General features: G+C 38.9%; 1 pseudogene; it reads left to right on the forward strand.

Annotated features, from left to right (window-relative positions):
• Positions 1–4,288: 4,288 nt before the first annotated feature.
• LOC149173505 (uncharacterized) overlaps positions 4,289–22,644 on the forward strand; it is a 28,289-nt pseudogene continuing 9,933 nt past the window's right edge.

The following is a 22,644-nucleotide window of genomic DNA, read 5'->3' on the forward strand; positions in this document are numbered from 1 at the left end:
GGATGAGCCATGATGATTCAACATTAATGGGGTGATGTGGCAAGAATGTGGTCGCCAGGGTTATTACGCAAGAGTGGGAGCTGTGGACCAATTAGAGGCGTGGACATGAAAAGGAGATGATTGACCTGCATACATGTAAGCCTGGAGGTTCTCATTCCTAGAAGTGAAAGGGAGAAAATACGCCATGGAGCACATGGTGACTTGACTCTGAGACATGGTGGCCTACACCTGATCCCGACGACAACAAATATTGAGCATGCTATAGGGCATTAATTGGGCGGCGGCTGTATATGTCCATCGTTCAATTTTACCAAAACTAAAATCGAAGGGTGGGCATATACAACTGTCGCCCAATTAATACCCTATAACATGCTATTTATTTTCAACTGATCCCGATTGTCATTGTATTAGTGTGGGGCATACCGACCTTACAGGTCAACCCGAAAGACTGACCCCACAATGTTTCATGAAAGCGCAAGGTGAAGAGGGCTAGGTAACAAAACCTGAGGAATGAGAATATTTCCATCAATAGAGGACCCATCAATTAAACTTATAAATGTACATATAAGTATATGTGGTTGACACAAAGTTAAAGGAATATAAAAGTAAATATACTAAGGAAATAAGACAAATAAAAGAAAGGAAAAAGGTTGAAATAGAAAGGAAAAAAAAAATGATAAAAGGTAAGAGGGGAAAGGAGGTTACAAGAATAAGAAGTTAAGAGAGGGGAATACTATGAATAACTAAAGGATGACTAAAAGAAAAAACAAATAAAAAAAAATTGAAAAAAAAATAAAATAAAATAAAATATTCATTGCAGATTAGTTACATAGGTTTAGGGGATTAACACACAACTGTCTACTTGTTTGTGTGAACTTGATTGTCTACACACACAACCATAAACTCACACTAGTACTGAAATAACAATTTACACAGACACAACATTCACAGGGAATAATTCACTAGTTTCAATGCATAAAGATCAAACACAACTAGGGGATAACATCACACAGTTCTATTAACACACATATTTGTACATTGTGGCGTAGATTTCACAATAGTCATCCCATTCCTCTCTTTCAAACCTCTTTTGGTCCTTAGCCGCTCCCAATTGTTTTCTCTATTCTTATATTCCCTATTCTTCCTACCTACCAGCTTGAACCCTATTCCTTTTACTAATCAAAACATTTATTACAATATGGGGTTGTTCTATAGTTGTCCCTCTTCTAGAAGCCACAAAATATCTGAGCATAATTGTTTGATTCTTTTACAATGTGCCACATGCCCAAGAATGCTAACTCATCAAAATTCCACTAACAAACTAGATCCCTTCTAGAACTAGGACACTTGCATTTACATGAACGTTCCAAATTTGTACAAAATTCAAATTAAGGAATTTTCACTCCCATTTGGAAATTTCAAGGCCCTTATGTCTATGCAATAATGATGGACTTTGGGGTTTATGCTCCTACATCATATATGTAGGGGGAATGAGCTTTGATTGAAGGGGAGAACTAGAGGGATGAAAACATTGATAAAAACCATAGAGAAATTAACCTTAGTGATGAAACTCAGATTCCTAGGCCCGAGAATCAGAAACACAACACTATATAGACAATACCCATGAGAGGTTATGACCAACATATATTTACCAGCTTGGGGGCTATGTGCTCGCTCCATTCATCGTTTGGTGGTTCCTGGCGACGACACATACGTTGGAGTTCATTCAATCTTCTTTCCTCCACCCTAGAGACAATGAACATGCATTAAATTGTCCAACCTACAATGTAGTAAGAGCAATGGAGGTCTCGGCTAGGAGGGCATGAGCCTTCCTTTGCTGGAACACCATGGAGCAAGATACTAAGGGGAAAAATCCCACTTATAGCCTGGCAAGAAATTAGAACTAGTAGAAAATGACAGAGCATGCTTAAATAAGGTAGGAAAACGCGTAGCACACAAGGGTTGCCATATTAATTCACTGTGGTGTCATGACTCATAGCATGTGTGAGTGCATGGGGAGAGTTGGCCACACCATCCCCCTCTTTAATATCTTGAGACACGACAGGGTGGTGGGCTTTCTCCCCCGCCCTTCCACTGGCTTCATTTCTAACACTCCCATTGAGGTAATGGATGCAATTTTAATTAATGCAAATTGTGAAATTGAATATATTTACAATATTTAGTTGTGAATTTTTTCCAACACATTTAATATTTGAATTTGTATGTTCCATATACTTAATTAGAGAATCATATATCTAAGTAAGAAAGAAATTCTCATTTTCATTATAGAAACATACTTTCATATTTTAAAAGAAAACAAATTTTGTCTATCTAATTATTTTACTAAAGAAAACAATATTACTTAATAATCATAATTCTACAATATTCACTTAAAAAACATTTCCTATATAATCTTTCAAATATACATTACTTATAATCCTATTTCTACAGTATTCATTTAAAAAAACATTTCCTATATAATCATTCAAGTATAAATTACTTATGTTATTATTTTACTATTACTATAATATGATATACATTTAAATATGCTTTTAATAAATATTTAATTCTTTCTAACCTACTTTTTTGATATATATCCTGAATAAAAAAATGTTCACTTTTATTGGACAATTAGATTTCATTAATTGAGCCGAGAGACTTATTCCACAGCTCAGCATGATGTGTAAAGATGCCTGTCCATCATCAAAATTGAAATTTTGCTTATGTCGGCTAAAATAAAAATTTTATATATTAAAAAAATTAAATAACTAAATAAAACATTTAAAAAATATCAGCTCATTAAAAAAATTTCATGTGAAAAAATTGAATCCCTCTAAACTCATGTTAGATCTGTATTTTAAATAAATTTATACTAATAATATAAACATCAACATTTAGACAATAAATCCCACCAAACAGATTAAAACTTCGTAAATTATACCATTCTCTAAAATGTAACTCTGTCTATTTCCATTATCATTTAACCCAAGCAGGGTTTAGCAAATCTGACAAAAGTGTTCAATCACTTTAATTCACATTGAATATGTTGAATCGGTGCAGGCATCTAACCATGTTTGAATTTGTGTTATCGGAACTTTTCAAAGTAATCAATTGAGCTGCAGATATGGAGTCACCAAAAGGCTTAATAAGTAAACGACTGAGCTTATTGAAATGGATGGTGACAAGAGATTGAGGTCACAATAATTTGAAAATATTGGGCGTCATAATATTTTGATCACACCTTATTGTCAAAACATTCCATCATTGTTATCGTTTCACCAGATAGCTTTAAAATAAACATTTTCGCTTTCATCAAAATAGATCTGACAAATATCTCCATTTGCAAAAGATTCTGAGTCTAAATATCGATGGATTGGGAGTACGAACAGTCCAAACAAAATCTAAATTTAATTATAAATGTAACAAAATATATAAATGTGAAATTTTTATATAGATATTGATTATAGTAGTATGTTTTGAAATTATTTTTGTTTGGTTAAGAGTTAGTTTTTTTAAGGAAATATGTTAATGGCAGAAGACACAGAGACATAAGCTAGGAGTGAAAGCCTATCCCTGTAGACCACCAGCAGTGTAATTCTAAATGACGTGGTTTTTTTTGAATAATAGTGATGAATTAACTTACATTAACGAATGGCAATTAGTGATAATTGTCCCCACTGCTAATTTAACAATTAAATTATCATAGATTTTCTCACTATCTAGCAAAATTCATACATTTAATTGATTTTATTTTATAACAATCAATTATCTAAATTTACAATAAATTTAAATTTAATATTTTTAATTTCAGAATTTTTCGAAACATCATAAAAGTACTCTGAAAATAGACACTGAAACACAATCCAACGGACCTATTATCAAGAGCAGCGATGAGAAGTGTTTGTTTCCGTCACCATCCCATAAAAACTAAATATGTGAAGCTTTCAATAAAGAAGATAAGTGACGCTTTGTAGTCCATGTGAAAAGGTAGGCAGGCAGACAGTTGATTTAAGGAGATTACCTCTAATGTCTAATCAATAAAAAAATAGAGACATGATCATAATGATGTCAATATGTATGACTAAGATACTTGGGAATGTTTAAAAAAACTGTAAATGTCTTTCATTCCATGATGCAGTACTTGTTCAAATAAACACCATATCATGATTTGAATAGAAAGCCTACGTACCTACTAGCCCTTCCATCTGGACTTATTGTTTCTTATATATGGCTATACTTGCATGTAACAGTCAGAGACTTTTCAATCGAGACCTTATTAGAATTTGGAATGCTGATAAACTTCTCTGCCATTTTCTTTGGGATCCTATTGGCAGAATGTTGTCTATCACCCCCCTTCCCCATGATGTCTGAGTACAGAGACTCTGAAGATCTCTATACAATTATTTCTGCTTACCCCACTTCAACAAACTGCAGAATAGTAGAAAAACATAAATCAATGGTGTAATCTATGACTAGTGGTGGGAAGAGCAGTTGGGCTGGTGCAAAATGTCCATCATTGCAAGAGAATGACCAAGGTCCATCCTCAACAAAGAAGAGTTTCCATGATGATAAAATACATGTAAGGACTAAAAGGGCTAGGAGGAGTAAAATGAGTTGTATGCTCAATAATCTAAAGTCTCTCTTACATGAGGGTCTCAATTCAAAGGTAGTACTTGATGATTGTCGTTTGGAATAATAGTTCAAGACAGGCCATGAGCTAAGCAAATGAGTAAAAAATAGATTTTAATTTCTGTACAGACTGTTAAGCTCCCTATCCCAGCAGCCGCCGATAATCTGAAAATCAATTGCAGTCATTTCCTTAAATTACGGAAACCAACTGTAGTTATTTCCTTCAATTACGGAAACTATCTTCAGTTAATTAATTTCTTGTTGGGAGCTCCTGGAGTGGTCCATTACTCCCTCTGCAGTTCTCTACTATGATCTGTGGAACACTTGACACATAGCCAACATAAGCTTGATGGAAGCTTGGCTATAAATACTTCTGTTCGGTCCCCAAGCTCACTAACTCAATCCCCTTCAGTCTTACACCATCAAGTTAAAGTGAGCAGAGCTTGGAAGTGCCACATGGATGAGAGTTTTTGGGTTTTTGTTTTCATTCTTCATTCAGCCATGGAAAAGCTGGGACCATAAATGAGATAGGAAGTAATTTCTCGAGATATGACGTCTTCTTCTTCTCCTGTAAAGCTCCGGGTCTGAACCATGAATGAAATGAGAAGAAATTTCTCATGATATTTTAATTTTTCCAGTTCAGACTGTCAAGTTGTATTTTTAGACGTGCATGTTTGAAATCTTTGGGTTGATTTTCTCTACTACCGACTTTGCTGTGCTTAGCGGGCCACTATAGATGTAGCTTTAGAATACATACACGTTGTATATACTTGCATTCACAGTACTTGCATGTTAGTATTAATCAGTAGCAGGATGGGACTTTTAAGAGCACAACTTCGTATGTGAGATTCAGCTAGTTCCAAGGTATTCTTAAATGTAGCAAGGCAATTGTTACTGTGATGGTCGATGGCATGAAAGCGGATTTTTCCCTGTTTTTGGTTAACTCTGGCACAACTCATTTATAAAGAAAGTGGACTGCCTCAAACATCAAGGGCCAGAGGTATGATTTCTTGGGTATTCAAGTTTTTCGATTCTTTTAAGTGTTTATTCCGCATTATAGAATCGTTGTTAAACTATCATTTGGTATCAGAGCCATTTTTATCTCTACCTTGGTGTTTATAGACATGTTCAGTTTGACTAAATGTCATATTTGAAAATTTTCTGAATTAAGACATTTATTTGGAAATATGTCTAATTTTTGTTCAATTTTTATGCTTATAATATTTATTTAGTTTAATTATATGCAATTTGGATAATTGTTGTGCAAAATTTATTAATTATGCTCGTATTTAATTTGCATGAATTGATTATTTCTACTCTAATTAAAACATGCTAATTTGGATGAGTATATGAGACCCATAGTTGAATGTTATGCATGAATATTATAGTTTTATTTATGCAATTTATAATTATTCTCATATCAAGTTAATTTTTATGCATAAAAGAAATAATGTCTAGTGATCCATATAATTTTTAATTGATTAGAGAATAGCCACAACATCTCTAATTAAATAATATTATATATTATGATTGATTAGGATCACATAAAGAATATTTAGACATTAATTGTAATTAATTATACTAAATATAATAAATTTTATTCTACAAGAATTTTATTATATTTATATAATTAATTAGGATAAAATATTCATAACTTACCCACAAGAATTATGAATTAATAGTTTTATCATAAAGTTCAAATCTAAGATAGAATTTATATCGAATTATAATAATAATATACCCTTTAGAATTATGAATTAAGTGAATAATTTGATAAATTCTATCATAAAGAATAATTGAATATGTTTGAATTGAAAATTTAGCCCACAGGCAATTTTTATGTCATTGGATTCAATTTTAAGCATGGTCATTGGTAAAGCATGAAATTTTATTTTTAGGCCTCAATTTTAACATAAGCATGTGATCTTTAATTTTATGGTAAAGCATGCAATTATTTTATTTTTAGGGTTCTCCCCGCTCCGTGTGCCGTCATCAGGCTCCAATTTCTATGGCCCTGACTGACTGAGGCTGGAGACTGCGTCGCAGGTCAAAGTAGCCACATAGGCTAGCCCCGGATCGGGACTGTATCGTGCATCGCTAGGCGAACAGGGCCAAAACTGAGAGGAGAGCCTCAAAGTAGCCACTAGGAGCGATCGACGTGATTAGCGGTAATCGTGCATCGCTAGGCGAACAGGGCCAAAATGGAGGAAGCCTGAGCACACGGACGCATGGCGAAAGAGCGCGAAAAGGCGAACAACTAAAAGGACAAAGGCGAGACCCGTGCTCTAGAAATTGGCGGTATTGATCGGGGCGCCCTCAAACGATAAGCGGTTTTGGATGGAAGCGGAGCGATCCCACTCAACGATCGACTCGTGGCAAGCGAAGATGAGAGAAAACCGCCGTTGCTCGCATGTTATCGGTCGAACAAGTCAACTGCGGGGGATGTGCGTATGACATCAGATCTAGAGGCCCCAAATCGGATGGCTGAGATCAAGCCCGATGGAGGAAGTGGAATTGACGAAGGAATACACCGTGATTTGTAAAGATTTGGAATCTATTTGACTGCCACGGTGAAGGAAAGACTTCATCCACGACGTAACTGAAGAAAATGAACCGATGAAGCAGGCTGGCGCTATTTAGAGGAGGACATGTGGCCACTTCTTGAGTGTTCATGATGTCGTCGAACAAGGAACTCCAAGCGCAGCTGCAGAAGGTGAATCGACAGAGGCGGAAGAGGAACCGAACAGGTATGAGTTCGGATGGTTTCAAAGCCATGAATAGAGACAGAATACACAGAGTTGAAAGAGATTCAATCAGAGCGAACCCCGAGAGGAGGACTGAACAATGAGAGACAGAAACCAGACAAGAAGGCAACAAAGAAAAGGCAGAAAGAGGACAGAGGGTCGAGCTGACCAACGGCAGCATCGAGCACCAGAGAGCTTGGGAGATTCAAGCCATCCCATAGAGGAATCTATCTGGACTGAGCATCACATTTGGCTCTTTCCACTGTAGACCAGAAGGTCATAGAGCTGGTAGGAAGAAGAAGAGTCTGTGTACTCCAGTGGCTTGGGGAATCCAAGAACCACCTTGCCAAGCAAAACCTGCTTCAGGAGAACTCACATTGAGTCCCTGTATTGTAATTCTCTGCTTAAAGACACAATAAAACAAGGCCACCACTGAAAGTTGGACCGGAGATGTATCTGTGGAGAATAGGGTGAACTCCTTATTAAAAAATTCTTGTGTCTTTGTGTTTGCTTATTGTATTTCTGTGCTGTCTTTCCATTTAAATGTCTGTGTATTAGCAATCTGATCGATCTATTGCTTAAATAACACAGAACACACACCAGCACATGAGTCTGTAATACCTTTGTTTAATAAATCTTCAACTGATGTCACTCATAGGGTGAATATCAGATCAAGTGGTATCAGAGCTTTAGGCTGTAAGGTTACACAAGCTTGTGTTGGTTTAGCTGTTGAATGCTCAAAGCTCAAATCAGGAGAAGGAGAGTTGGTCGAAACTAAACCTGAAATTGGGAGAGTCTATTCTCTGAAGACAATGTCAGAGGAAGGTTCTATGGGGCCAGACCCTCAATTCATGGAGAATTTCCTAGCTATAAAGTCTATGGTAGAAGAAATGTATAGGGACTTTAGAAAGCACAAGGACGAAGATTCATCAGGTTCTAAACAAGATAAAGAAGAAGATGAGTCTCATTCCCATGACCACTCAAAAGGAAAAGGGAAAGAGGAAAGCCTTCTCACACCTCCTAATAGCCCTGTGCATAATAAGAAAGCATCTTTGATTAAGCTAGATGTTAAAATTGATTTGCCTATATATGATGGAGAGATAAATGCTGAAAATTTGGACAATTGGATTAGACAAATTGATGTGTATTGCAGAGTGCAGAACATCAACTTAGACAAGAGCAAAATTCAGCTGGCAAGCCTACACCTAGGAGGCATTGCTTTGGTTTGGTGGGAAGGCAGAACCCAAGTTGATATGAAAAAACATGGTAATACCATCTCTGTCTGGAGTGAATTTGTTGCTACAATCAAAAAGCAGTTCTATCCATTGGCCTACATGCAACAAGCCATGATGAGTTGGCAAACTCTTCGGCAGTTGAAAGGGCAAAGTGTGTAATGTTAGAAAATTTACTGCATAACATAAATAATTACTGAGAGGAATAAATATAAAAATAACCAGCAACAACCATAAACACATAAACACAAATGTTTATCTAGGAAAACCGCAAATCCGGGGAAAAACCCAACCTAATAAGATCTCATTAGCATTGGCCAAAACCCTCGCCAATCCGACCAAGTGAGCCTTCACCGCTCACCTCTAGGTCTTGCATTACAATGAAGTCCTTCCAGCCTTTTATAAGCTCCATTACATATAATACCACGAGCAGAATATTATGGGTGCACAATACCATGTGCCCCAAAACCATCACTGTTTAACATGGTCAACTTTGACTCTATCCTGAGTCAAGTTTACCTAACAATTCCCCCCTTAAACTTGACTTGGGGTTCCTTGACTAACTCCAGCCAAACCTGCCAAGTGAGAATCCCGCTCACTCTAGCTCTTACCCCCCTCAGAGTTTTAACTCGGGGTATTGTTAACCCGACATCCCCCCTATCACCTAGGTCTAACTCAGACTTTATCGGTGATCACCGAGGGGTACACATGCCTTACCAGGTCTTACAGCAGTATGCCCATTTACATGCAATAATTTTGACTTCATTAATTATTATTATTATTATTATTATTATTATTTTATTGCTACTGCGATTCTGATCCATCCTCTCTATCAAATCGCTCCAACTGTGAGCTCGACGAGAACCTCGTAGATTCCAGCACCAGTGGCCTCATGTAGCATAAAACGAACAATTTTCGAAGCCGCATGAACAATTTTCTTATGTTGACCTTCTTTAAATAGCCGCATGAATCCCGAACAATTCGTCAGCATGTTCCAAACCGGTAAATATCGTAAATGCACTGCGATCCTTGCAGTTACGGCACTATCTTACGCACATTCTCCTCGAGGTTCTTCCGCATACGATTGTTCCACCATTATTTTCCAGATCTATAAAAAAGGCTGCATTGATCTCATCAGGCACTATAAACCCCTGGCATCAAAGAATCCCTTTGAAGCCAATATTTGGCTCTGATACCAGTTGTTAAGAAATTTACTGCATAACATAAATAATTATTGAGAGGAATAAATATAAAAATAACCAGCAACAACCATAAACACATAAACACAAATGTTTATCCGGGAAAACCCCAAATCTGGGGAAAAACCCAACCTAATAAGATCTCATTAGCATTGGCCAAAACCTTGGCCAATCTGACCAAGTGAGCCTTCACCGCTCATCTCCAGGTCTTGCATTACAATGAAGTCCTTCTAGCCTTTTATAAGCTCCATTACATATAATACCATGGATAGAATACTATGTGTGCACAATACCATGTGCCCCAAAACCATCACTATTTAACCTGGTCAACTTTGACTCTATCCTGAGTCAAGTTTACCTAACATGCAAGGGTATACTCAAGAGCTCAGAAAGAGAGCATTGATGTTGGGTATCTCATTAGACTCACCAAAGACTCTTTTGAAGTACATTGGTGGGCTACACAACTACATGAGGCATACCATCCTCATGTTTAATCCCACTAGTATAGATGAGGTATCTGTACAAGTTACTCATTTAGAAGCTAGAAGAAAGAATGGAAATCCAGAAGTTGGGGGACCATCCCAACCCACTGTAAGCAAGAGCAAGGAGAAAAGAAAGCAAAATTGGAAAGCAAGGAAGGCTAACACTGCACAAAAAAGCAAAGCTTCATGCATTTACTGTAAAAAGGAGGGGCATGATGATGAGCACTGTTGGATTCTGCATCCAGAGCTGAGACCTAAGAAGTTCGAGGGCAAGAAGAAGAAGACTGCTGTAGCTATTTAGAAAGATTTGGGGTCAGACTCGGGAGATGAAACAATCATTTCAACCACAGGTATAAAAGGTAAGAATTCTGAAGCATCTACTAGTAATTCTGCTCAAACTATTATTGATGAAGAACATGAGAGAAAAAGACACGAGCTTTTTCATATTCGAGTTATTTCCAAACATCAAAAGATTGATACTTTGTTTGATAGTGGCTCACAAGTAAATTTGATTTCTGAAGCAATTGTAGAGAAATTGGGATTAACAACTACACCTCACAAGAAACCATACCCATTAGGATGGTTGAATGATCAAGCACAACTACAAGTGACTAGACAATGCAAACTCAAGTTTTCTTTTGGGTCAGCATTTGTAGATGAGGTTGAGTTAGACATAATTCCTTTGGATATATGTGGAATTGTTTTAGGAAGACCTTACTTGTATGAAAGAAAGGCTATTTTCTATAGAGCTGAGAACAAGTATCTACTTGTTAAAGATGGAATCGAATACTTTGTAAGAGCTCACAAGCTCAAGAATAATCATACTCTCATAAATTCTGGGCAGATGAAAAGAATGATAAATTCATTTAAACAATTCTTACTAATGGTTGTAAAGGAAAAAAAACCTAATAAAACCAATGTATTTGAGGGTTGTAATGCTCAGCACCAAGCTGATATAGAAAACATTGTTTCAGAGTATGATGTCCTGTTTCAGGAACCTAAAGGTCTGCCACCCAAAAAGGAAATAGTACATGATATTATTTTGTAGCAAGATGTTCCATTGCCTAATATTGGGATGTACAGGTTGTCTGCTTTAGAGAATGCTGAAATCAAGAAGCAGGTGCAGGAGTTGCTCGAGAAGGGGTTCATTAGGCCTAGCACATCACCATGTGGGTCACCAATCGTTTTGGTGAGAAAGAAAGATGGCTCGTGGAGAATGTGCATTGACTACCGAGCACTGAATAAGATAACAATAAAAAATTGTTATCCCCTTCCTCGCATAGATGATCTTTTAGATCAATTGAAGGAAGCTGTTTATTTCACCAAGCTGGATTTGCACAGTGGATACCATCAGGTCAGAGTTGCAGAGCAAGATGCATGGAAGACTGCTTTCAAAACAAAGCAGGGATTGTATGAGTGGCTAGTTATGCCTTTTGGCTTGACCAATGCTCCTGCTACTTTCATGAGATTAATGAATGATGTACTCAGGCCTTTTCTTGATGATTTTTTTATTGTGTTTTTGGATGACATTCTGATTTTTAGTAAAACGTGGGAAGAACACTTAAAGCATGTTAAGTAGACATTAGCTGTTTTGAAAAAAGAAAAACTTTATGTTAAACTCTCAAAATGTGAATTTGGAAAAACATCTCTAAATTATTTGGGTCATATAGTAGGGGCTGGTGAATTGAAAATAGATCCCTCTAAAGTGGCAGTCATTGTAACCTAAACCCAAGTTTGCTACAGAAGTGAGAAGCTTCGTAGGAGCAGCACAGTATTGGAGGGAGTTCATTTCTAATTTTTCCTCAATTGCAGCTCCCTTACATGCTTTGACAGGATTGAACAAGTTGTTTCAGTGGGGAGGAAAACATCAGAAAGCCTTCGACACCTTGAAAGAAAAGATTAGTACAACACCTGTACTAGCACTGCCAGATCTACAAAGACCATTTGAAATCCAAACATATGCCAGTGAATATGCCATGGGAGTGGTGTTGACACAACATGGTAAACCCATATGTTATCATTCTGAGACTTCTAATCTTGCAGTAGTTAACTATCCTACATATGATAAAGAATTGTATGCATTAGTTCAGAGTGTGAAAAAGTGGAAACATTACTTAATGGGAAAAGAGACAGTAATACATACTGATCATCAACCATTTCAATATCTACACTCCCAAACTAAGTTGCAGCAATCAAGACATTACAGATGGATGGATTTTCTACAACAGTTTCATCTAGTCATCAGATATAAAAAGGGCATACACAACAAAGTTGTAGACATGTTATCTAGACCCATTATAAATGCATCTGCCATACTTTTTTCCACTGGAAAAATCAGTAACTTTCATTAATATTAGAAAATTACATAAGCAGATGCCATGGCATTACTGACTTGATCATACAAAAATCACCTCTCAAGGTGTTGTTCAGTGAGTAGTTACAAAATGTGCTGTATACATTCATATGTTCTGGCTCTTCAGCCTATTCGCTATCACAAAAGGATTCTGTTTTATAAACATAGTGGCAATGTTCCAAACATTTCTTCAAAATAGTCTCCATTATCTGTCAGCTATCGGGACTATTGTCCCTATGTTGTCTCTGATCTATGTATGGCCTGTGGTAAAATTGGTGCTCTTCTGTTCCATTCTGCTCCACTATTTGCCAATCGCCTCTGGGAAGTGTCGAGGCCTCTTTGGATAATTTGTCAGCCTCGCTATTGTGTTCTCTGTAAATATGTAAACAAGAGAAATGATCAAAAGCTGCTTTGAGAGTGAGTGTATCATGTAATAAATTGCTGAGTGTGTGTGAATGACAAGTAGTGACATTGTTAATCCAGTTAACAACCACCATTGAATCCCCAAATATATTGATCTTTGTGTGATGATGCGATAAAGCAAATTGTAGAAGATTGTGTATAGCAGAAAGCTCAGCAAAGTTGTTTGATCCATTGCCGAAGCCCAATTTTGCAAGATATCTATGATGCTCGTTTATGTGCAGGACAAATCCTCCTCCACACCCTGCTTGATTAGCTGCCCCGTCGAAAAAAGCCCACGGGGTGGATCTGTCGATATCAGGCATAGGCTGTATGGTTCTGGGTCTGGGCGGTGGCGGATCAGGTAGCTCCTTATAAGCAACAATAATAGCGATTTCAATCCGGCTCCATGATATCGGTCGATCCTCGAATATAGCCCGATTCCGGGCGAGCCAGATATACCAAGTGGCCACAGGGGGGAGGTTTTGTAACTTTGTGCCCGGATGATTATGTGACCAGGTATCCCATGCGCTCTGTAAATCAGGTCCAGTCCATTGGCCCGCTATGCCCAATTGATTACAGATATTTCTCCATAGGTTGAGTATAGTAGGGCAGAGTAGGAAAATGTGATCTGTGTTTTCAGACGCATTCTTGCAGAACGAACACCAAGTAGGGCCGTATATGGCTCTCTGGGTAAGATGATCTCCCGTGGGGACAATACCATTGAGGGCGCACCAGAAGAAGAGTTTGGTGCATCTGCCATACTTAAGCATAATTCTGTGCTACATAAAAGCTACATAGAACAATATGCCGAGGATATGGACTTTAAAGATGTATAAGCAACTTTGAGTCAAGGCAAAAAGGTAGAAGAATTGGACTATCATGTGAAGGACCGAATCTTATATCATTGTGGGAAACTCTGCATTCCACAAACCAAGAGAGTAAAGATAATTAGAGAGGCACACACTTCTTTAATATCAGGTCACTTTGGGGTAAGTAAAATAGTTGCACAGCTGCAAAGATTTTGTTATTGGCTGAAAATGAATGAGACAGTTTCTAGATATGTAAGAGGGTGTACTATGTGTGCTAAAAGCAAGCCCAACAATAGAAAACTAGGCTTGTACACTCCTTTACCAGTTCTTTCTCACCCTTGGGAAAGTGTTTCCATGGATTTTGTTGGAGGACTGCCTAAATCTAGGAAAGTTCATGATTATCTATATGTGGTTGTGGATAGGTTCAACAAAATGTGTATTTTGATACCTTGTAATAAACAGATTACAGCTGAACAAACTGAAAAATTATTCTTTGAACATGTATGGGTTCATTTTGGATTACCCACTTCTATTATATTTGATCGAGACACCCGATTTGTGGGGAAGTTTTGGTCAAGTCCGTGGGAACTGATGGACACCCAACTGAAGAAAAGCACAACTTTTCATCCACAAAACGATGGCTAGACAGAAGTAGTTAACAGGACGGTGATCCAGTTACTCAGGGGATATTGCAGCAAACATCCTAAGCTTTGGGATGAACATTTGTGTTATGTGCAACATGCTTACAACAGAGCCAAACACTCTTCTACACAGAGATCTCCTTTTGAGACCTGTTTCGGTTTCACACCAAGGTCTCCTTTGGATTTTGTCTTTGGTAAAGATACCATGGTTGATGGACACAGTGATGTGGACAAGGCAACTAGGTTCATTGAACAGATCCAGGAGATCCACCAGGCAGTACAGGAACAACTGGAAAAGATCCAAGCCAAATACAAGGCTAGGCATGACAAGCATCGAATGGAGCATAGTTTTCAAGTTGGAGCTCAGGTCTGGTTGTATATCAGCAAGGACATGATGCAAGGTGAAGGTAAAAAGCTAAAGCCTATCAGGTATGCACCTTTTAGGATACTTGAGAAAATTGGTGAAAATGCTTTTTGCTTTGATCTACCAGCTTACATGCACATCTACTCAGTCGTAAATGCAAATTGCTTGAGATTGTTTAAACCTTCAACGATTGAGGATCCTGAAGAGCAAAGTCAATTGCCTTCTATTGATGACCTGCTACCTGAATACCTTAATGAATTGTAGGAAGACACAGTCTTGGACAGGAAGGTGAGGATGACGCGCAGAGGAGATGTTGAGTACCTTTGAATTGGACTCAAAGGTTCGAAACCGAGTAGTGCAAAGTGGATTGAGATTGGACAAGTGAGACAGCAATATCCTCACTTAGTCGATGCTTGAAAGAAAACCAACTTTTGGTGGTCCAAAAGCTTTTTCAGTGGGAAGGCCATGGTCCAAATTGGATCCATCAAGAATTGTCAAAGAACCATGACTGTATCAGGTCGAGACAAATCTCTAAAAATTTCCAAAACAACGATAAAAAACACCCTTGAACTAGTGGCAATGGCAGCCAACGTGGAACGACGAGGACCTCGGTCAAAGCACGCTGACCGAGGCCCATGGAGACTGCGCAGAAGGTCAAAGTAGCCCTTGGGAGCCCCGGATCGGGATAAGGAGGTGGATTTTGATTGCGCATCGTTGGGCGAATAGGGCCAAAATGGAGGAAGCCCGAGCACACGGACGTATGGTGATGAGCCCCAAAAATGGATAATTATATGGGCTCATTCAACCTCCTAATTTGACTTAATCCACCATTCTCATTAGTTTATTGCATGTTTTTGATTATATTTATGCTAATAGAGTGAATTGTGTTAGTCATTATGCCAACAAGTCTAATGTGTGCTTTGTGTAGCCTTTTTGGTCAATTTGGAGACAAAATTGAAGGTTTTAATGAGCACTTGGCAGCCAAATTCGTGGGAGAACAAGGGAGAGGATTTGTAGGAAGGTGTCCCCTTCATTTATGGGCCCTTACCTCGAATTCTCCACCATCAGCTCGGAGTTCAAGGGCCACCAAATCAATTACCACAAGGGCAGCCAAGCAAGTCAAGTAGGACTGCTGTTAACTGCAAGTTTTGGGCAGCCGAGTCCCTAAAGTTTAGGAGGACTGTTGGGGTCCTCAATTTGTATAAATAAGAGGGCTTAGGGCCTCATTTCAGTTAGTCATTTTTGTATTCATTTTGTAGTCATTTTGTAGTTTGATTTTTAGGCAGTAGATTAGCTTTGCTTTCAGCACATTTTTAAGTTCTCCTTGTGGACAGTTTTTGGAATGTAACATTTCTTTTGATCAATAAAGATGAATCCAGCTTTGCACCAGCTCTAAATCTCTCTTAGGAGGCTATAGATCTTGGGGTTGGGCCCATCTCAAGTGCCCAGTACCTCCTTTGTTTACTTTCATGTGTCTTTGCTGCATTCTTAGAATAAAATCTGTTATTTAGATTTAAATCTTGTTTTGTTATTTAGGTTGTTTTTGATGAGTAAAATAACTTTTCATGCTCAGATTTAGTTGATCGGTTGCTAACAGAAAAAGCTTCAAGAAAAGGGCCAACAAACATCTGTGGTTTCACCTCTCCCTCAGTGGGATCAGGAGCTGTGACTAGGATGACTTTGCTGCCCACAAAAACACTGATTTTGCTTTGCCATGCAATCACTAGTGTTTGATCTTCATGTGTAGAAGTTGGTTACAAGTTCAGACTTTCGTTTGCTTAGTTGCATGAGTTAAAATACATGGTTTCATTGCAGGTCACACTTCTGTTCATTCTCTTTACTGACAGCTAGCAAATTAGGTCAACATAACTAGGTCTTTGAATTTACAAGTCTTTGTTGGTTCCGATTGGAAAAAACGACTTGCAGAGCACCTGTACCACTTCTTCATCTGCTTATTCTCCATCAGCACCATCCAATCCACCCTCTAATTAGAATCCTTACCTCACGTTTGCCACATTTTCTCACATAACCCTAGTTTTTGTACATCATTGTTTCAGCCTTCTTTGAGCCAACTTAGCTATCTACACCTTCTCACCACTCCATCCACCAGTCCCTGGGCCACTTCAGACCCCTATCCTACCTCCATATCCATTCATGCATCTTCCCTCACTCACCCATCCTCCAAAATCCAACTTTTAAACATCCGGTAGAATTTCTGAACATCCTGTAGAAATTCCTGAAACATCCTGTAGAACCCCTGCAGACTTCCTGTAGAAGCTCACGAATGAGGTTTCTTGATAGCCAAACTCTGTGAAACTCTCTGGAAGGGTGTTAGGGACCCCTTAGGCCCTCCCTGAACCTTCCTGACCTCTTCCAAGCATTTCTTCTCGCCAATCCACCCCTGCACTGTCAAAAACAGTTAAATTGTATGCATGATAATTGTAACAACTTATTCAAAAATGCAAAAAGATGTTTTTTTTTTTTTTTTTTCAGATATTGATAACTTAGACACATGCATTTTACCTTCCTAGAAGTCAATGTCATCTCTTTCAGTAGCTTGCATCCTCTTTTTCGCATCAGTAGGGCTAGTTGGTAAAATTAGGGTTTGCTAGGGTTTGCATTTCCTTTCCGCTTTCCAGTTTCTTTCTGCAAGTAAATTAACCCCTTTGAGTTAGCTTTCATTCATTAGTTAAAAAGCTTCTTCTAAGAGCTCATAGAAGTTGGCTTAAGCTCCTAGCGGACTTGTGCCAGCTGACCAAGTGACAGCTGCGGCAAGAGCTAGTACTTGTGCATACAGCATCGTCGCTTCCAAGTTTGTTACGAACTACCGGGTTGATAAAATTAAAGAAGGGAGTTCCAGGAGTTGCAGCGTTATTGCTGCAATACTGGGGCCCACCATCTTTTTGGCGCCGTTGCCGGGGAAGCATCAGAGTATTGGTGATTGCCGCTTTTATTCTATTTTCCACTACAATCTTCTGCTAAGTAGTTTATTTCATTTCCATTATGCAATTTCGTTTATGCAAAAGTAGATTAGCATTTCCCGCTTTCATAGATTAGCATTTCAATTCCGCAATTTCATTTCTGCAAGCGTAGATTAGCATTTCAATTCCGCAAGCGTAGACTAGCATTTCATTCCTGCAATTTCATTTGAGCAAAATAGATTAGTCCTTTCCTGCTTTCATTTCAATTCCGCATTTTCATTTTAGCAAGATAGTTAGTTGCAGTTCAATCTATTTCAGTTTTGCAGGTAGAAGTAGAAAAAAGCAAAAATCAACACCCCCACTGCTTCACACAGCCAACATTCTCTCTTCTTCGATGGCTGTGATTAAAGAACCCTTAGGTGGACAACAAGACATATTTGAAGAACCTCAAGGGAAGAAGAAGAAGAAACCATTCCTTTGGAGCAAATGGCTACAAGCAGAAATGTTAGGAGCAGCACCTTGTCCAAAGATGAATTTGAAGATCAGATGGAAGATTTCAAGAGTGATATGAGGCAGTTTTTTGCCATGCAATTGGATACCCCGTGGATCCAAAAGAAGCAAGAGGAAGCCAAGAGGGCTTTGGCCATCTTTTGTCCCTAGTGCACTAGAAAGCATCCTAGGGACGAATGTCCAATGCACTCCCTAGAAGTGTGTTTCGTCTGTGAAGAATACCATCCTACGAATCAGTGCCCTTCCTTGCCTGGAATCAAAGCTGCATATCAGAGGGCAAAAGGAGCCACTGAATCACTCTACTATATGAACCAAAGGAGGCCACATGAACCTAGATCTTATCAGCAGGAACTGCAAGGGACATCCGAGACCTATTATGACCCCTATCAAGCCACTTTCATGCCTTCTTGGGGTCCCCCTGCTCATCCTTCTTGGTTCATACCTCCTTGTTCCTTCATAGATCCATATTATGCCCAACCAGCTGCTCATTCGTTTCACTCTTATGCTCAACCACAGCCTCAGTGGAATGCACCTCATCAGGGGTGGAGGCCCCAATACAACACTCCTCCCGCTTCTTTTCCTCCACCACCTGCTCGTCCACAACCATCGCCTCCTGTTCCACCAAGGCAACCCCAAATTCCTGCCCAAACACAACCCCATCCACATCCATCTCAAATCTATGCCCCCACTCAGCTACCCATACCACCATTTCCAAACCTGTCCATTGGAGTAGCTCAACACAATTGCAATGCTGGGACACAACATGTCCAAATGACTCCTCTTGAGCTCAATGATCTTCACCATAGCTCAGGAAGAGTGTTGCAAAGCAGAGATTATGTTGACAACGTTGAAGGACCAAAGGCAAAAGAAGATTCAAAAGAAGAGATCAAAGAACCATGGGCTGCACTTGATGAAGAGAAGAGATCAGAATCAGAGATCGAGAGAGTTCCCTCATGGTTACCATCAAATCCTCCATGTACTCAAGAGGAAGATCAGCAAAAAGAGGAATATGAGAAGGTCATGATAGAAGGTGACATGAAGAATGATCCAGATCAGCAAAAGGACCAAGGATATCAAAGCTATATTAAGACATGGTTCCAGACAGTCACTAAGTTGCAGTAGTACTCTCTTCCTCAGCTATGTTTGATCCCTTCAAAGTCAGATAATTTTGTCTCTGAAATCTGGATAGCTGTCAAAGCATGCATTTCGAGCCTTCACATCATCTTGTCTCTAATCTCGATGTGCACATGGCTCCATTGGAAGTATTCTTATACTTGAAAATGATTTTGTTTTTCAAGTAGGGTAGGGTAGAAAAAAGGAAAAAAGAAAAAAAAATGAAAATAAGAAGAAAAATAAAAATCTAAGGTGAAAACCTCCTCGGAGGCGCCTTAGATTGGCTCATTGATTGAAAACCTCCATGAGGCGGTCAATGGGTTGGGAAAAAAGAGAAAAGAGAATAAGATCTCTGGGTGAAAACCTCCCTTGGAGGCGCCCAGGGCAGGCAATTAGGGTGAAAACCTCCATGAGGCGCCCTAGTTGTTTTTCAAAAAAAAGGAGAAAAAGAGAAATAAAAATAAACCTAATTTCCATTGGATAATTGTAGGTTGCAAGAAGGACATTGCAGGTCAGGAGGATCACTCCAAACAAAGACAAAGGAATTTTTGTGCCTTCTACAGGAAGTTCTGTATTTCTACAGGAAACGTCCTGTAGAACCTTCAAGCGAGCCAGATTCAATTTTGGAAGGGGATCTAAAGCTTGGAATCTATTGGTTATGCCTGCAAGCATCCATGTTTCCATCCCACACCTTTCTCCATCATTTTTTTTTCCACCTCATTGTGCTTCTACAGGAAGTTCCTGTAGAAATTGAAGGAATCTAGAAATGGATTTCAAAAAAGTAGTTTGGCAAACATGGTAGCTTCCTCAAGGGTTCAGAAGTCCTCCTGCAATTTTCAAACTCCTCCTCCATCATCTCCATGCCTGCATCACAGCCCAAGCTCATTCTTTTTCACCATGCAAAAACTTGCAGAATGCTTTGAAGAAAAAAATACATAGAACAGAATTTGTTTTTTCCCTAACTTGAAAACCATGCATCTATTTGAAAAACCGTTTTATGGGGAATTGTACAGGGGTGATGGCAATATGCCTGAGCAGTTTCAACCAATTCCGGTGCACGGTTTCCAAGAAATAAGCCTCTATCACCTTCAGCCATTTTTGCATTTTCTCCATATCCGTGCATCCGTTTCAAAACCTGTTTCATGGGGAGATGCACATGGGTGATAGTAGCCTACCCAAGCAGTTTTAGCCGATTCCGATGCACAGTTTCCGAGAAATTGATCTCTGAAATATTCAGCCATTTTCCGTTTTTCTCGAAATCTATGCATCCATTGATCGAAATTTTGCTATGGGAAGTGCATAATGATGATAGGAACATGCTCAGCAAGTTTCAGATCGATTCGGTTTATCGTTCGGGAGCAATGGAGAAAACAAGTTTCGGTCCTGTGAAAATTCAGTAGCAGCAGCTTGAGGGTGCAGATCTGAACGTGGAAATGAACTCCTGCAGCTTAGATCCAGCTAGAGGATACCTGCACAAGAAAAATAACCACACATCAGACAACAAAGAGCTTATTTCACAAAGGAGCCATCATGCAACCAATGAAACAGATGCATGCAGCAACAAAAAGCACCTCACAACAACCATTTGACTTCAGGTACGTGACTAAAACTTGTTCCTCTATTGCATGAATCTAATCTAAGCACTGCATGAACGAATGAGATGGGGGGATTCAGCCAGGAAGCTAGCCATATTCGATTGCACTCATCCAGGCAAAAATCACGCAGCATGCATGTATAGTCATTCACGTGGAAGTTGAAAAACACAGGCAGTGGTGGACGTGTTGAACTCCAGCGCATAGGACATCAGATGATTAACAAATAGAAGAAGACATGCAGTTCATAACATCACTGCAGTTTGAAAAAGCCAGCGCACATGTTTTTGCCACCTCACCACAAATCACGCAGCAATTAAAGACGGCTCAGCTGAAACTCATGAACTAATGTTCATGTGCACTTTCCACATCCTCAACTAAAGTGTGCACAATCGGCTAACCTATAGTCCTCCACTAAGTTTTTCTACCTTTCTTCAAGATTCTGCTGCGTATCAGGCTCACTCAAAGGTGCAGGGGCGCTCTACAGGCATTTCTACAGGAAGTCGTCTACAGGAAACGCATAAAACAACCATGCAGAAAGAAAACGTGGGATTTTCGGCAAATTTCAAGCTCCAGACGAGGTAGGCTCAGGAAACTTCTCTGCATATGATATTTATATAAGGTGGAGGATTAAAAACACAATATTGGGTTGAAAGAAAGGGAAGTGAAGCTTAAAATGCTGCCTGTGTTTTTTCCCTCCTTTGGGTTATACACAGTCTCTCCATTTTCCTCCTCTGCATCCGAAATATGCCTTTTCCTTTCTCACATTCTTTTGAAAAAAGGATGCAACCATATAAGCCAACCTATGAGAAACAAAATTTGCAAGACTGTCCACTCTCTGAAGCAAAACCTTGTGTTATAAATATTCTCTGTTCTGTCAAAGGTATTGATTTTTCTCAAAAAAACCAAGAAGCAAATTCAAGTTGGAAACAGTTCGAGGAAAAATTGCAAATTGATGTTGTGAAAAAGAAGAACATGAGAAATTCTTGACTCCAGAAAGACAAACCTCAACCATTTCTCTATTTCCAGTTTTGAAAGTTTGTTTCCTCCCTCCTCACCTGAACATTTCCAGCAGTCACCACACATCATGACAGGGAGATTTTTAGAAATATGGCAGGGGAAGATGAGGAGGAAATAGAAAAAGAGGAAAAGACCAAAATGGAGAAAGAAGGACTTGAAACCAAGGAGGAAATCAAAACAAAAGGTGAGAAGGAAGATCCAGAACAGAAAAGAAAAAGACTAAAGCAGAGAAGGCAAAAACTAAGCAAGATGAGAAGAAAGCCAAAACAGAGCATGAGGAAGCAAGATATTGAGGCAGAGAAGAAAACTAAGGGTAAGGAAGCTAAGGGAGAGAAAACCTAGGGCAAACCATCACAGGGGAAGCCACAGGAAAAGCAAGAGGAAAAGCAAGAAAGAAGAAGAAGGAAGAAACAGAGAGAAAAAAACAAGTTTAATCCCTGGAAATTGTTGCAGGTTGCAGAAAAAAATGCGGAAAGGGGGTCTCCCAACACAAGCAAAAAGGTCCCTACCAAGTTTCGAGGCATCCTCACATCCATCCCCTCCATGAACACATTTTTTCAGGGTTCGGGCACAATCTAGTCATAGTTCAACCTTCTACAGGAAGCTACTGGACTTTCTACAGGAAGTTTTGTA

Source organism: Pinus tabuliformis, chromosome 4_2 (assembly GCF_031772625.1).
Source record: "Pinus tabuliformis cultivar Carrire ecotype Pingquan chromosome 4_2, CPIR1, whole genome shotgun sequence".
In the NCBI taxonomy this organism is placed as follows: domain Eukaryota; kingdom Viridiplantae; phylum Streptophyta; class Pinopsida; order Pinales; family Pinaceae; genus Pinus; species Pinus tabuliformis.